General features: G+C 42.5%; 1 protein-coding gene across 7 annotated transcripts in view; it reads right to left on the bottom strand.

The window, feature by feature from the left end:
• KANK1 (KN motif and ankyrin repeat domains 1) overlaps positions 1–16618 on the bottom strand; it is a 207907-nt gene that overhangs the window by 73447 nt on the left and 117842 nt on the right. Inside the window, exon 1 of one of the 7 annotated variants that reach the window (XM_072839346.1) lies at positions 13688–13727. The exons of 5 other annotated variants lie outside the window; for them this stretch is intronic. The gene's annotated coding sequence lies outside the window, so the exon portion shown is untranslated. Of the gene's footprint in view, positions 1–13687; positions 13728–16618 lie in introns of those variants that run through there. One more of the 7 variants, XM_072839366.1, reaches the window with a different exon arrangement.

Here is a 16618-nt window from a genome sequence, read left to right as displayed (position 1 = left end):
CATATGTGTAGCATACCAAAGCAAAATTAACTCAGAAACATTTGTGTGGAACTACAGAAAGGGGATAGGGAGAAGCCAAAACAAAAATTTCTAGCCATCAAGGGAAGGTAAACATTCATTCACGGCAAAATATCTATTATTTCTAAATTTAACATGTCTAGCATCTCAAGGACATTGTTTTAATTTGTTCTACACTATTTTAAAAACATATATATATATAGAGAGAGAGAGAGAAAGAGAGAGAGAGAGAGAGAGAGAGGGAGAGAGAGAGTGCATGCGCATGAGCTCTCTCTATATAAAAATAGAGAGGGAGAAGGGTGGAGGGCAGAGGGAGAGAGAGAATCTTAAGCAGGCTCCACACCCAGTGTAGAGCTTCACAACCCTGAGATCATGACCTGAACCAAAATCAAGAGTCATCCGACTGAGCCACCCAGGTGTCCCAAAAATATAATTTTTTGAATATAAAAATGATGTGTTGATAGGCAGTTTCATGTGTTTGTTAACAGCTTCTAAGCTTCATGCTATTCCAAGTGTAGTGCCTCCTCCCACCCCCTACATCCCCCAAACCCCCCACTGCATGCCCAATAGCAGCGGCATCTACCTAACTCGTTGCCTTGTGGAAAAAAGCAGAATCATGGACCCCAGGACAGACCTGCTGATTCAGAACCTACAGCCTGACAAGACGCCCAGGTGATTCGCACACACCTGAAGTGTGACTCCTCCTGGGTTAGCCCTACTTTCCCTAACAGGCTTTACACGTCTCCTAATGGGCTTATCTTATATCCTGAGAGAGCCAGAGCAGTAGTTCATGACCTTGACAGATGAGGGGAGTTACTGTCCAGGCCCCAGCACAGACCAGTGAAGCTGGTGGAACTAGCTTGCCAGGTGGGACCCTGGCATCAGGAAGCTCCCCAGGGAGATTCCAATGTGCTACATTTGAGAGTCACTGGTTCCAGAAGTTCTCAATATGTGGTCCCTGGACCAGCTGCATCACCATCACCAGGGGACCCAACAGAAATGCACATTTCTTTCCTTCCTTCCCTCTCCCTACTTTTGATATCTCTCTCTCTCTCTCTCTTTCTCTCTCTCTCTCTCTCTCTCTCACATACACACAAACTGTGACCATGCTTAAAGAAAGGGAGCCCATTAAAAACTCAGGAAATTCTCAGAAGGCAGGCATCCTGGTATCACTCTTGCACAATATACTTGGTACCTGGAATAAAAACGTTTGTAAGGATGGCCCAAAATCCACTTAGAAATTGAGGATGAAGCGATGCCTGGGTGGCTTGGCGTTTGAGCATCTGGCTTTGGCTCAGGGCGTGATCCTGGGGTCCTGGGATCGAGTTCCGCATCGGGCTCCCCACAGGGAGCCTCCTTCTCCCTCTGCCTGTGTCTCTGCCTGTCTCTCATGAATAAATAAATAATATCTTAAAAAAACAATTGAGGATGAAGCCAGGAAGGTACATTTGTAAAAACTGACGGAGTCATTGGCTCGAAGCATACAGTGGATGAGGAGGCCGTGGCCTGGAGGTGTCAGCCACGTCTACTGTTCCATGGGGCTCTGCACCGCTGGTCCGATAGCAACAGTGTTTCCCCAAATCTGCGAGTACAGCATCCGGTGACTCTCCCTGGAGATTCTGGTTCCCTGAGTCTGGCATGGTGTTGAAGTTCGTTATCACAGAAGAATGGAGAACATGGTACTTTATAGGACTCTTAATCCTCATGTCACTGTTCCTCGAAGGGTGGCCCTGGACCAGTTTGTCACCTGGGGATTTATCAGGAAGGCAGGTTCTGGGGCTCCACCCCGGGCTTCCAGATCAGAAACTTCAGGTGGGCCTGTGGTTGGGGTGTTAACAAGTCTGGCAGAGATTCCAAAACCATGGTATTGGGCCATTTTCAAACCTCTTCCATCTTTTAAGTGGAAATGACCTCCTGTTATCCAAACACCTAGTTTTTGGTGAGAAGCACAGAGAAACACCAGCCTCATCGTGGTGGGGGCCTTGGCTTGTGTCTTCCTTTTATGGAGCAATGGTCTTCCAAAGAATGGGTCGGTTGAAGGAACATGCTGAAGACACTCTACCGTGCAATCATGAATTATTCGTGTGGGTAGGAGCAGAGTGGAGTCTGAGCACACTGCCAAAACAAAAGCAGTTGTGCCAGTGTGGCAGGGTTTTTAAAATATCATGAAATTAAAAAATAATAATAATAAAAATATCATGAAATTTATGGGACGCCTGGGTGGCTCAGTGCTTGAGCATCTGCCTTTGGCTCAGGTCATGATCCTGGGGTCCTGGGAGCGAGTCCTGCATCGGGCTCCCCACAGGGAGCCTGCTTCTCCCTCTGCCTGTGTCTCTGCCTCTCTGTGTCTCTCATGAATAAATAAGTAAAATCTTAAAAAAATAAGATTAAATAAATTAAAAACTGAAATCTTTCTTTTATTGGAAAGATCATCTAACAGCAACAGGAAACACGGAAAACACTGTCTTAATGTGATGAGGTGTGTTGATGACATTCTGAATTGCTGTCCTTTCTTTTCCAAACTTGTGTTGTGTCAAGAAACATATTTACCGCAACGGTATGAACACTGGTTCGTTGTTCCCTTAATGTTCAAATGCAAGGAGACTACTTGAAAACTTGTGGAATGCAAGACCAAGAACACTGACCACACAAGGACAGGCTTCAGAGGGTTTCTGAAACTCCCCAAATTAAATGCAAAGTTGGTGATTTTTAGCAAACACATACCTTTCAAGGGAGAGCTTTTACTGCCTTTAGTCGATACCCCAAAAAAAGGCCAGGACCCAAGGAAAGTCAAGTATCTCTGAATTTCAGCCTTTTTCCCTGGACACAAACCTGGACAGAAGGCCTCACAGTGTAATGTTCTAAGATGTGAAAGAAAATCCATTCCCTTACCTGGAAATTCTTTTCCCCTGGCTTTAAATGCTGCTTGTGAGGACGTGGGTGGGGGGGTGGGGTGGGGGGGGGTGCTCATCTACAACAGTAGAGCCCAAGCCCAAGAGCCTGGAAACCATGTTTTAATTTCCACTCGGCCTCAAACGACCTCCAGGACTCTGGCAGAGTTACTCAAATGCTCTGGGCCTCCAGTTCTTGATGGCGAGGCTAGGACAGCTCTGTAATAACAACTCCAGGTCTGGCAAACATTCTGGGTTTCTGTAATTCGGCTGCGGCAATCCTAGGCTCCCCTGGGCCTATGTTGCCAAATAAAGTCAGACCACACGGGACGTTGGGGATGGGTCAGCAGGACACAGGTCTTGCCTCCCCAGCCCCACCATGTCTGGAAGCTCCTCCAGCCACAGTGATGACCACAGAGTATGACCACCAGGCAATGGTGAGGAGGTACTGGGAGAGCAGGGCTCTGGATTCTTTCCCAACTCAGCTCTCAGAGATGCTGCTTTTGCCCTACTCCCTTCCAAACGGAGGGATCTTTCCTCTTTCAAGGCAATAGTGGTACATTTTCAACAATAAAGGAAAGTCTAAGAGAGAACGTGAAAGATAAGCTATAATTCTACTCACTGCCATCAACATTTTGGTGGGTAGTGTCCTAATTCTCCCCTGTGCTTGTACACACACGTATACATATTCTTTCCCAAACACGTTACTTTATTTTTCTTTAGTTTCTTCTATTTATTGTTGAGTAGTATTTTTTATGTTTTTAAAAAGACTTATTTATTTATTTGAGAAAGAGTGAGAGCAAGAGGCATCAGAGAAGGAGACGGAGAAGCAGACTTACCACTGAGCAGGGAGCCCGATGTAGGGCTCAATCCCAGGACCCTAAGATCATGACCTGAGCCAAAGGCAGACACTTAACCAGCTGAGCCACCCAGGTGCCCCCGTGGAGTAGTAGTATTTTTTATTAATATATTAGAGTCTTTTTATCCATTCGCCTATTGATGTTTCTGGTGTGGGACAATTACGAATAAAGCTGCTACAAATACTCTCCCACAAATCTTCTTGTGAACATGTGTTGTTTATTTTTATTTTTGTTTTTGTTTTTTTTTGGTTTTTTAAAGACTTTATTTATTTATTCATGACAGATACATAGAGAGAGAGAGGCAGAGACACAGGCATGGACAGAAGCAGGCTCCATGCAGGGAGCCCAACATGAGACTCGATCCCAGGTCTCCAGGATCATGGCCTGGGCTGAAGGCGGCACTAAACCACTGAGCCACCCGGGCTGCCCCGAACATGTGTTTATACACTTAGAACTGTTGGATCATGGAGAACATATATTTAACTTTTTAAAAAAATTTTATGTATTTATTCATTAGAGACACAGAGAGAGAGGCAGAGACACAGGCAGAGGGAGAAGCAGGCTCCACGCAGGGAGCCCGACATGAGACTCGATCCAGGGTCTCCAGGATCACGCCCTGGGCTGAAGGTGGCGCTAAATCACTGAGCCACCCGGGCTGCCCTATATTTAACTAAGAAAACACCCCAACTTCTTTCCAAAGTGGCTGCAACATTTTCTATGCGCATTGCGATGTATACAAGTTCAAGCTGTTGTACCTCGTCAGCAACACTAGACACCATCTGCGGCTGTTGGCCATCACTGTTGACGGTCTGACATGCCTCTGTTTCCCTAATGACCACTGCTACTGAGCACCCCGTGCTTAGAGGTCATCATAGACTCTCTTCTGCAACGATTCTGTGCAGACCTTTTGTTCATTTCTGAGTTATTAGTCCTTTTGTTTGAATTATAGTAATTCTTTATATATTTTGGGCAAGAGTCCTTTGTCAGATTTGTAAGAGTTAAAGTATCACACGTACTTCCACGGCAGACTGTCGCTGTTCCATTTGTTTTCCTGATGTCGCTCTTTTAAAGAACAGAAGTTTTAAATCTCATGAAATGCAACACATCAGTTTTCTTCTTCTATAGTTAGTACTTATGGTTGGTCTTCTGTTAAGAAATCTTGCTTCCCCTTCAGATGTGGAGACATTATTTTCTGTTTTGTTCTAGAAGCATTATGGTTTTAGTCTTTTCTATGCTTCACCTCAAATTAATTTTTATATGTGTATGAGACAGGAGTCCAGTTTAATTTCTTTCCATCTGAATAACTAATTGTCTCAGCACCGTTACTGTTAATTCTTTTAACATTTATAAGAGCCATTAAAAAAAAAGATTTTATTTACTTATTTTAGAGAGATAGAGCATAAGCAGAGGGAGGGGCAGAGGGAGAAGCAGATTCCCTGCTGAGCAGGGAGCCGGATGCAGGACTTGATCCCAGGGTCTCAGGATCATGACCTGAACTGAAGGCAGATGCTTCCCACTGAGCCCCCCGGGTGCCCCTGTAAGAATAATCTTTTGAAGACAATACCTGTATTCTCCTTATTAAGAGCTGTAAAATGTTCCTTTCATACTTGGGACATGTTTTATTTGACCTTCTTTTGTTACTGAATATTTAGATTATTTCCAATTTTCTCATATTACAAATACACTGAGAACTATACTCTTACATTCAGCTTTGTGTACCTGCCCAATAATTCACTATGGATCAATTCCAAGAAATGGATTTATGACATGAAAAGACAGAGCCTGTGCATTCTGACGGATGTAATACCAGGTCACCCTGAAGAAAGGTGAAACTCTTACCAAAACCGCATGGGTGGGGGCCAATAAAACTATAATCCATGTCTATCTTTATTGCTTTTAACACAGTAAACACACCACCAAAACAATGCATTCAAAATCTCTTTGCATAAATATGTTCTTATGAAGTTTGAATTTAGTATGGCAATTTTCATTGTTCAACATGGGATTCTCTGTTTATTCTTCAGCCTTGGCTCAGTGTAATTTATATTTTATCAACTCAATTTCTGTATTATAGTATTAATGTTGTCTCTGGGGTTAAATTTATAGAAAATGTTTAATTCTCTCATCCAGAAGTCTAAGAATGATAAATCTTTTTTTTTAATTTTTTTTTTTAATTTATGATAGTCACAGAGAGAGAGAGAGAGAGAGAGAGAGAGAGAGGCAGAGACACAGGCAGAGGGAGAAGCAGGCTCCATGCACCGGGAGCCCGACGTGGGACTCGACCCCGGGTCTCCAGGATTGCGCCCTGGGCCAAAGGCAGGCGCCAAACCGCTGCGCCACTCAGGGATCCCTAAGAATGATAAATCTTACAATGACTTACAGTGGCTCATTCATTACCTACTATATTATATGGAGCTTGGCATGTAACCAATTGGTCAGAACACAGATGGGAATAAATTCTAGGATGCCTGGGTGGCTCAGCAGTTGAGCGTCTGCTTTCAGCTCAGGGCATGATCCCGGGTCCGGGGACTGAGTCCCCCATCGGGCTCCTTACAGGGAGCCTGCTTCTCCCTCTGCCTGTGTCTCTGCCTCTTTCTCTGTGTCTCTCATAAATAAATAAATAAATAAGATCTTAAAAAAAAAATCTATACTCTGTCCTGAGACTGAAGAGGTCATTGTGTCAAAAGAACACAGTTAAGTACATACATTTGGACCCTTGGTACTTTCTGGAATAGAACTTTATTTGAAAGAACTTTATTCTTTCATAGAAGTATCTCATGCACATACATACACCCCCAAATAAGCAGATGGTTAGGAAAAATGCTGGTAAACCACAGAAGAAAGTTCTCGCTATTGCTGCCACTATGAGGTCAGGTTCCTTAGATGAGTATCATGCAAGTAGAAATTATTACAGCCAACTATGAATTCTGTAAGAATTTTTTTGAAGCTATGAAACAAGTTTTTTTTTAAAGAGAGCCAAGGGGAAAATACGAAATGTACATATATTAACACACACATATTTTGGAGGTGCCCTTACAGAAATAAAACCACATACTTCAAGAAAAGACATATGAATATATTATATGTAATGCCATATGATTATAAAACTCTTGGCTGCCATGGTTTAACATGCACTCTAAAAACCACCTAAGTTCAAATCCTGCTTATGCAGATGAGACTACTTCATGAAATAACAGAGGTTAGGAGCCAGAATACAGTCACAGAAACTCTTAGTGGTGGTCTTGTGTCCTTCCAGGTGAAGAGAGGAAGGCACCTAACAGCTTTTTCCTATGATGGAAAGCAGCAGGAAATGGATCTTTCCTCTCTGAATTTCTCCTAATCTCCTATTTATTTTCATACCCTTCTGCACCCCCCACACTCCTTTCCTCCTAGCGCTTAACTGCTATAAAAGAAGCCAGGTCCTGGAATCCCAAGTCCGTGAAATGTGTTATTTCTTTTTTTTGTGTGTGTGTGTGTTATTTCTTTATTCTCTTCATTGGCAGGAACACTGGGCCTCTTTGTACAGGACACTGGAAGGTTCTGGGAGAGACTGAGAAGTTAAGCCCTAACCGGACAGTTCTTCTCGTTCGAGCCTCAGCAAAGCAGTGCAGCTCTTGACATTACAGGGTCCTGCCTGGGTCACTCTAACTTGCCTGCAGCACAACAGTGACATCCAGAGTCAGAGCCAGCCGAAACACCCCTCGGAGCTGTCAGAAGCAGCGGGAGGGCCCCAGCCTAGCAGGAAGACACCAGAATCTGCATTCCCACAACTGCCCACCCTAAAGCAGAAGCACTGGTTTATCAGAGATCTTTACACCACGTTTGCAATTCTAGAAAGTCTGCTTTCTGGGGAGAGCATAAAACGGACCCATTCCATCGATTCTTCTTTATTTTCTGACCTTCTGCTTTCTCTTTGCAAGACTTAATTCATATATATTTCTTTAGGGCTCATGAGCACAGAGGCCAACCCCAGATTCCAGAACAGCTGTCGACAGAGAAAGGCAATCACACATTTGCTTTTCACCAACTCATAAGTTGCACTGAACTTTTTGCCAACTGCTCTGCTATGAAAATACTGGGACTGCAGATACTAAAATAGTACAGTGAGCAGCTCTTGACCTTTTTACAAATTCTGCATTAAGGCTGGTGGGAAGGGGCAATTTCATTGTCATACTAGGGATTGCAAGGGGACACAGCACGATTTTCTCCTTAAGCTTCTGCCTCTTTCTGTCTCACCTTCTAATTTAAGGGAGGAGGAGGAGGAGGTGGTGGTGGAGATGCGGCCTCGTAGGCCGGTCCCTGTGAGAGGCCACCTCCTTGCCCCCCGCTCACCCAGGGTTACTCTATGAGAGCTGCAGGTGTGAGACCTGTTTCACCCCACTTGGCGGGTTGTAACGGTGAACAATGGTCAAAACCGAGATGGATACGGAGGCACCTGGCTGGCTCAGTCCATAGAACATTCAACTTTTGATCTCAGGGTCTTGAGTTCAAGCCCCACGCTGGGCGTAGAGCTGACTTAAAGACATAAACATGCAAAAAACCCAAGACGGATACCATCTCAATGCAAATATTCATACTGCGTGAAACCTTGGTAGGCCTTTAAGAAGGAATGTTGAGCCTTCAAGCTCCAACAAGCCGAGTTAGGATGGAAACCGTCCGGGTGTCAAAGCTACCATTCTGAGTGAGCCAGGGTGTGCAAATACATGTTCTAGTCTGCACAGCTCATTTGGAAATGGCCTGCCACGTGCGCTGATCATCAGACACTCTGGACTTTAATCTGTAAGTTGCATTCCAGGATGTTACAGGACCAAACCCACTCTCTACGTCAGTTATCATAGATTTTTACAATTCCACTAATCTGCTGGCTCCAAATGTCATGTTTTTGGAAATGTCTTGAACCAAGGTGAACCATATGACTTCTGATCCAAATTGGGACACTTTGGAGAGTGCTAAAATGTTAAGTAGATGGGATGTCGGAATAACAGGCGTCAGCTAGGATGGTCCCAGGCAAACCAGGACATATCATGTCCACGTCTTTAAGAACTAACAGAAAAAAGGGAGGGGGGGGATACTAATACAGAGAAACACTGAGAGACTGTTGTAAAAATGTCAGAACTTAGACATAAAACAGGCATCTTATACATATCCCAGGGCCACGGGGCTCTCTGCGGTCTTACGAATGGATAGAGTAGAAATATACTATGGTCTGAGAAAGGCTGCGGTACCACATAATGTCAAACAGAGCTATGCACGTCTCACCGTCCTCACCACTGAGCATAATGCCAATGATAGGATGTTCTAGAATGGGTGGCTCTGAATAGCACAACCTCCACCATTCTCCTGGAGACTACATCCCACATTGCTGTGCATTGTTTCCCCTCAACTCAGAACCTCAGAGCTGGATTATCTACACGGTTTCAGGACAAAAAGTCTCTCACCTTCTACTTTAAACCAAACCTGGCAACACACTCATCCTCACTGGACCATTTTACGATGTTTTCACAAGCGTTATTGTAGCCAAGCTGCAAAAGAGCTTCGTAAGACATGTTCTCTCTGTGACAGATAAGGAGGCTGGGTTCACAGGAGTGAGCTCCAGTTAGCGCCTGGCCCCGGAGTCAGGGCACTGACTGGCTGGCTGGTGCTGCTCTTCTCACCGACCACCCCCCAAGCCTGACTGGCAAGCTGAGCCCCCGAGCCTTGCCTGAGCTTGGCAAGTGCAATGATCGTCCTAGTTTTCTAAGTGTCTCACACTCAGAGCCTAGGACAGCCAACGTTCAAAATTATTTTAATTAATCAAAAATTATTCTTTGAGTGAATGAATAAATTGCATAAGAAAAGGAATTGGTATGTTTCGGTTCTTGTGTCTGTGTTCTGATTTTACGACCCAGAGAAGGCAAATATTAAATACTATCTATGCAGAGTATTTTTAAAGAAATACTGAGATGATCCTACTAAAGAAACAGAAAAGAGGGGTGCCTGGGTGGCTCAGTTGGTGAAGCATCCGACTCATGATTTCAGCTCAGGTCATGATCTCAGGGTTGTAGGATTGAGCCCCGTATCGGGCTCCGCACTGGGTGTGGAGCCTGCTTGTGATTCTTGCTCTCCTTCTCCCTTTGCCCCTCCCCCTGCTAAAAAATAAATAAAAATAACAAAAGAGAAAAGAAACAACTTTACTACTATGTAGTTAACCCAGCTTCTAGAAAGAGTATCCAGAAAAAAAGCATGTGAAAGCAGAAGATTGAAACGTATTAGATCAACCAGATCCTTTCATTTTGACCTCATTTCCTTGGACTTGAACAACAGCTCTGTAAAAAACACTTTCCCCAGGCTACCCATGGAAGGTCCTGGATCAAGGCTGGTATTTCATGTCTCTGCTGTAGTAAGTGTGGGCCAGAAGAAAAACGAAGGTCATTCAGCTCCTTCTTTAGTATTTGTTCTGAGTCAACAAGGAAAAAATAGCGTGGAACACTTCATGGGATTACAGCGAGAGCTTTTGCTCCTACAGTTACCTTTCAGTACTAGTCCTTAGTTGATACCAGGGATTCATACAACCGTAATAAGAGCTTTCTTTTCAAGACCATTCCCTTAAAGCCAACTGGAATGATTAAAAAAAAAAAAACCCACAAAAACAAAAAACAAAAACAGTGTGGGGATTAAATACACACTGAATGGAGCAAGAGTATGTATAATAAAAACTGCACTTGTTTTCTGTAGTTTTTACTACTTTAAGATACGATCGGTGCCAAGGATCAATAGTTACAATGGATTAAGTTTCATGAAAATACAGAGAAAAACACAGAGGTATAAAAGTGACAGTCCTCTTCAATTTAAGCTCCCATACTTGAGAAATAATAAAACATTCTTATGTGATAATGACATAACTACCCAGAAGTTAGGTGTCCTGCTTAGAGCACTAATGAGAATAGAAAATAATCATATACACAGATAAATGATCACAAATAAATCCATGAACTTTGCTTATGCTGAAACCTTAAACCCAAGGCCAATTTACTCCCCTTTCACATGTGATTCTATTAAATTTGGCTGTTTGGCACTCCTTCCCCCACAGCCCAGTCAGATTACAAGTTTGGGGGATTGCTTCAGAAAGTCATGTAACTCAAAGGCAAATTACTAGAGCAAGGGAAGAGATGTTCAAAGGGTGCTTGGGTGCCTGGGTGGCTCAGTTGGTTGAGCATCAAGTCCAGATTTTGGCTCAGGTCATGATCTCAGGGTCATGAGATAGAGTCCTGCATTGGGCTCTGTGCTGGGCATGGAGCCTGCTTAAGATTCTCTTCCTCTCTCTTGGCCCTTCTCCCCATCCTGCTCACATCCTGCTCCTTCTCTTTCTAAAATAAAAGCAAAAGTAAAATAAATAAAATAAAATAAAATAAAATAAAATAAAATAAAATAAAATAAAATGCTAGGAGCACCTGGGTGGCTCAGTTGGTTGAGTATCTGCCTTCAGCTCAGGTCATGATCCCAAAGTCCTGGGATTGAGCCCCAAATCAGGCTCCCTGCTTAGTGGGGAGCCTGTTTCTCCCTCTCCACCCTGCTTATGTTCTCTTTTGCTAACTGTCTCTCTCTCTCAAATAAATAAAATCTTAAAAAAAATAATGCTTGAAAAAAAAAATAATGCTTGAAAAGGGTGAAACCCCCTGCAAACTGTACAATTCCTAGGGATGTTGTTATTACTATAGCACAACATAATAATTATGATTGACAATGAAAGGCCTAATTTACTAAGAAAAGCTTAAACTATGTTTAATAGATTGCTTAAGAAAGTATGTAAATATGTAATCAATTTCAGAAAGTTTTCAAACCAAAATGGTTCAATGGTTCAAAATGGTTCTCAAATGGTTCGAGAGAAGGATGGAGAAGACACGATTACAGGAACAAATCCTGAGCCATTTGGAAAGTTCAGCTAACCAAAACTGCTTATTCTCTGATGGAGAACTATAACTATAGTTATAATGTATAACTATAATGTATAAAGCATATAACTATGCTTTACTACAATTTAATTTTTTTTAGGTTTTTATTTATTTATTTGAAAGAAAGAAAGAGAGAGAACGCCAGAGAGCACAAGCAGAGTAAGGGCCAGAGGGAAAGGGAGAAGCAGACTCCCCACAGAGCAGGGAGCCAGATGCAGGACTCGATCCCAGGACCCCGGGATCACAACCTGAGCTGAAGGCAGATGCCTAACTGCCTGAGCCACCCAGGGACCCCTACACTTTCCTTTTAAATTTAAAAAATATTTCTTGGGGTGACATTCATATTTTCCAAAGGTGTGTATGACTGTTAAAACAGGTGTCCTCAGCAAATGTAGAAAAACACAAAAAACAAAGTGTCAAACAATGACATTATTAGTTGACTGCCAAGCCCTGAACTGTCAGCCCCTGGGGTTTGTCTACCACCAGTGCTTCAGTCCTTATGCCAGGGTAGCCTGTCTGGGGCTCAGCACTGGGTGTTTAACAAATGGCTGTTGAAATACCTATGTAATTTTGTGGCCAAGTCAGATCATTAAGGCCAAAAATATAATTCGTGGTCAAATCATGAAATATCTCCTTAAAAAAAAAAAACAAAAAAAAACTTCCTTAACCCTTTAGCTGTTTTTGTCACAAAAAATAAATTTTCAAACATTAGAGATTCCATTTCTTAAAAATGTCACCTCTCTTATTTCGCTATTAACTTAAGGCTTAGTGTTTGGTTTTTTTTTTTAAGATTTTTATGTATTTATTCATGAGAGACACAGAGAGAGAGGCAGAGACACAGGCAGAGGGAGAAGCAGGCTCCCTGCAGGGAGCCCAATGTGGGACTGAATCCCAGGACCCCGTGATCACGACCTGAGCTGCTGAGCCACCAAGGCGTCCCAAGGCTTAGTTCTTAAACTCCTAAAAATATCAGTAGAATTCAATTCCTTTTTACCCAGGTTAATGGTAATTGATGCTTGTTCTCAAAACAGCAGCACCTACACAAAAATCACAGGTACTTATCACCTTGATTGAAACCACAGTGACCACATAGATTTAAAAAGATCTGTGCTTCCTTGAACTGCTTTCCCAGAAGACAATTAGCCTCTGCCAGACCCACCAGGCCAGGACCCTCTTTACTTTATTATCAATGTTAAAAAGGACTGATTTTTACTACAAACACCATAGGGAGAAGCACCAATATAACAGTGGTAAAGAACGTCACTTGTTCTATATAGTGAAGCAACAAAGACTGCACTTAAATATACATTTTCCCACATGTAAAACAAATCAAAGTTAAGTCTTGTCCATTTACCTTAAAACCCCTCACTTTTAAACATAATACTCATGGGAGAAGCTCCCCAGAATGGAGACCAAAACTTTGAGCTGACAGTAAATTAAACCAAAAAAAGGGTGTACTGCAAAAAGCATCTCATTCTGCAAAGGAAGCATTTTAAAGAGTTAATACTGAAAATTGTTTTGAAACAGCAAAAGAGCAGATCTTAAATACGGTAAAAGTTTATCATCAAAAAGATATTTTAAAGCAGTGGCTTTGAAAAGCTTATGAAAGTTACAGATTTTATCAACATAATGTTTAGATATATACACACACACAGACACACACACACAGACACACAAATTTACTTGAGCTTTCAAAAGGGAGATTGAGAGGCAAGACAGTCACCCTCACCCTGAACAGATCCATGGTTCAATACTTTGGTTTCGAAGTATAAGATCTTCCCGAATTGCGATCTAAGCAGATGCTTAAAAATGACCTTCCCTTCACTCTATTTGTTTCCAAATAGGCTCTCCCTCCTTTTTAGTTTTATTTATAAAAAGGTTCAGAAGATATTAAATAGGAGTCTATAAAGTAGGGAAAAGAAAGATAAATTTACTCAGGCATAAACTGCATTTAAAAAAAAAATCTAGAACAACCAGGATTACTTACCAGTGCCATCGCTTCGACCCTTGCTCGTAGAGAGGAGAGGCTGCCAATTGGAGGCACAAAAATAAAACTCTCAAAATACCAAAAGGAAACACTAACTTTCTTCCATCTATAGAAGCTTACCAGATGAAAGAGAAAAAAAGCAAAGTGACAAGTACCTATTTACTTTGAAGGACAGAGAAAGAAACAAATTTGCCTTTGGACATTCAAATAAATTTCATATAAGAACTACCTGCCACAGGAGGTCTTGTCTTGCTTGAATTTTTCTCTTGCTTAAAGACCAGGAATCCTATCAGTTGGCCATTCATGGAAATGCAAAGCATTGCTCAGTTCTGGTGACTAAGCAGGTCCATGAGCCCATCTTTTGGGGTACCAAACTGACAGAAGCCAGCTCATGCACTGCTGGGATTTAGCAAAAGCAAACACTTGTTCAAAACCAGACCTGCCACTCAATACCGCTCTCCTCTTTCCAGTTTTTAGTTTGCCCAAATGTATATTAATTCAGAGAAGTTGCTGGAAAAACAGTATCTGGGTTTTTTTCATTTTGTTTTGTTTTGTTTTTCAGACAGAGAGAGAGAGAGAGAGCATGCCTAAACTGGGGGTGTGGAGGGGTAGAGGGAAAAGGAGAGATTTTAAGCAGGTTCCACCCCCGAGCTCAGAGCCAGACATGGGGATCAACCTCAAGATACTGAGATCATGACCTGAGCCAAAATCAAGGGTTGGATGCTTAACTGACTGAGCCACTTAGGCTCCCTAATAATGTGTGTGTTTTTTAAGGGTAGAGAGGATAAGCAAATGGATCTTTACATGTCACCCTCAAAGAGAAAGGCCATTTATTCCCCCGCCCCCACACCCTTCTATAGCACAAATGGAGTAAACAGAGGATGCCGCTGTTCCCAGCTCCGTAAGTATTGGGTCATGTGCCTTAAAAATCTTTGTAATCCCAATGCTTAGAATACCCCGAACACAGTTCCATTTACGTGTTTATGATGTTTTATGATCTTATTAGCCATTTCACAGAACAAACCCATCGCTTGGGAAGGATATAAAGGATACCAGGAAAAACGGGGGATCAGCAAGAGGGATGCTCTACTTTACTTCCAAATGACCAAAGCAAACATGTGACAAGGTGGATTCTAACACAGGAAAAACTTACTTAACTAAAAGACTTTCATTTATTTATCTGATAAAGACACTATACACTTACATGTCCAGACTACCTCTAGACACACCGTGCACATCTAATTGTATTAATTATCACTTCCATGGGGGACCTGGTTTCTTATAGGTGAACTTCTCACAATTGTGGGGCTTTTCCCCACACAGAGCTGTATACTTTCAGGCTTGAGGCATCACTGGTGGAAAATAGGGAATTGGTTGAGGCTATCAATATGGCCCTTGGCCACATCTATTTAAAAAAAAAATGACATCAAAACCAAGCATTCCTTTTGAGAATATCATTATGGCATACGCAGACATTCAAAAATGTTGGTGTGTGTCCTAAAAAGGAATTTCCACTCAAACACACTGCACCTGTCTGAGTAGTTAGGATGAAGGTTAGTGGCCAAGAGCCTTGTGATTCACAGAGCATAGGATTGGGGATGAGAGCTTTCAGGTTGCTAACTCGGGTGTAGAGTTATTCTAAAGTGGGGCTGCGTCCAAGGAGATCCAGGGACCTTACCTAGAGCCTGAAACAGACAGACAGACAGACAGACAGACAGACATATGCCCTCACACCCTTCAGCAAGAAGAGCCGAAGGGTGTGGCGGTGTTTGGTAAAATCATCCAAGATCAAATCTCCATATGGGAAGAAGGTGGGTACTTGGGAAACTGCTTACTGCCGAAGATAAGAATGAGAGAAAATTAAAAGGGAGGTGAATATTTAAATAAAATGGAGTGAAATGCAATCTTACAGTAACATGATAGCTAGAAGAGACCTGGTATAGCTTGCTGAAGCAAAGCACTTAGCAGCAGATTTGTAGGGGAAAAGTGCATCCTAAGATTGCTTTTTTATGGGGCTCCACGAGGAACATAGAACCTCTATCGAGATATAGGTTGTTTTTTGTTTTTTTTTTTTTACATACTATGCATTTTTGTGAAGCTTCTAAATAATTAACCTTGTTGAGGTAAATGTTTTAAAATACACAAAAATAAACATAGTCAAATCTATTTGCTCAGTCTTGAGTTAAAAGGAGCAAACTGTCCCTAAATTGCAGACATCGTTACACTCTTTTTTATATCGGTTCTTAGCAGTGGCATGAATTGAATAGCAGGAAGAGGAATCAGTCCCTGGAGAAATCAGAAGAGGACAGTGTAATACTCACATTGATTTGGGGACCCGAGGAAGATACAGAAGAGAATCATGAGAAACCAAGTGCTTCCCAAAAGGCAGATGTCAAACTCGACACGTTTACGAAAGACAACAGAGTCAACCAAGTTTGAAAGAACAGACAATTGTACGTTTGCCCAGAGCCTGGGAATCAAGGACCAGTACATTTCTTGCCAAGAGACACTGGACACCATTCCCAGAGCTGGTGTCAACGATGTCATTTGAGCACCAACGGTCAGGAAAAACTCAGGTGAAACTCTGTTTCTAGGCTTATCCTGAACAAAACCAGCACATCCTTGACACAGCAGAGGGGCCACACTGCAGTTATCTTCTTGAAGAGAAGCAAACTTCAGGGAAAATGCAGGACTGGAGAAAAGAGAAGTGGCTTATATGGTATACATAGGATTTCAGCCATGGAGACTTTACTGGCAGCAGGAGTGGGGTCCTCCATGAGTGAGGTCCATTCCCATTTGGTAGTGTCCTGTTTTGCAACTAGCCTCAGACACAGAGAGCGTGGCTTCATCTGCAGGCTTGTGCTGTCATTTTGGACAGGCCAGGATTCCGGACATGACACAAGATACTGGTCTTCATGACACTAGTCTGCC

This window comes from Canis lupus, chromosome 1 (genome assembly GCF_048164855.1).
Source record: "Canis lupus baileyi chromosome 1, mCanLup2.hap1, whole genome shotgun sequence".
In the NCBI taxonomy this organism is placed as follows: domain Eukaryota; kingdom Metazoa; phylum Chordata; class Mammalia; order Carnivora; family Canidae; genus Canis; species Canis lupus.
The sequence above is the reverse complement of the archived record's forward strand: the minus strand, read 5'-3'. Positions and strand labels throughout refer to the sequence as shown.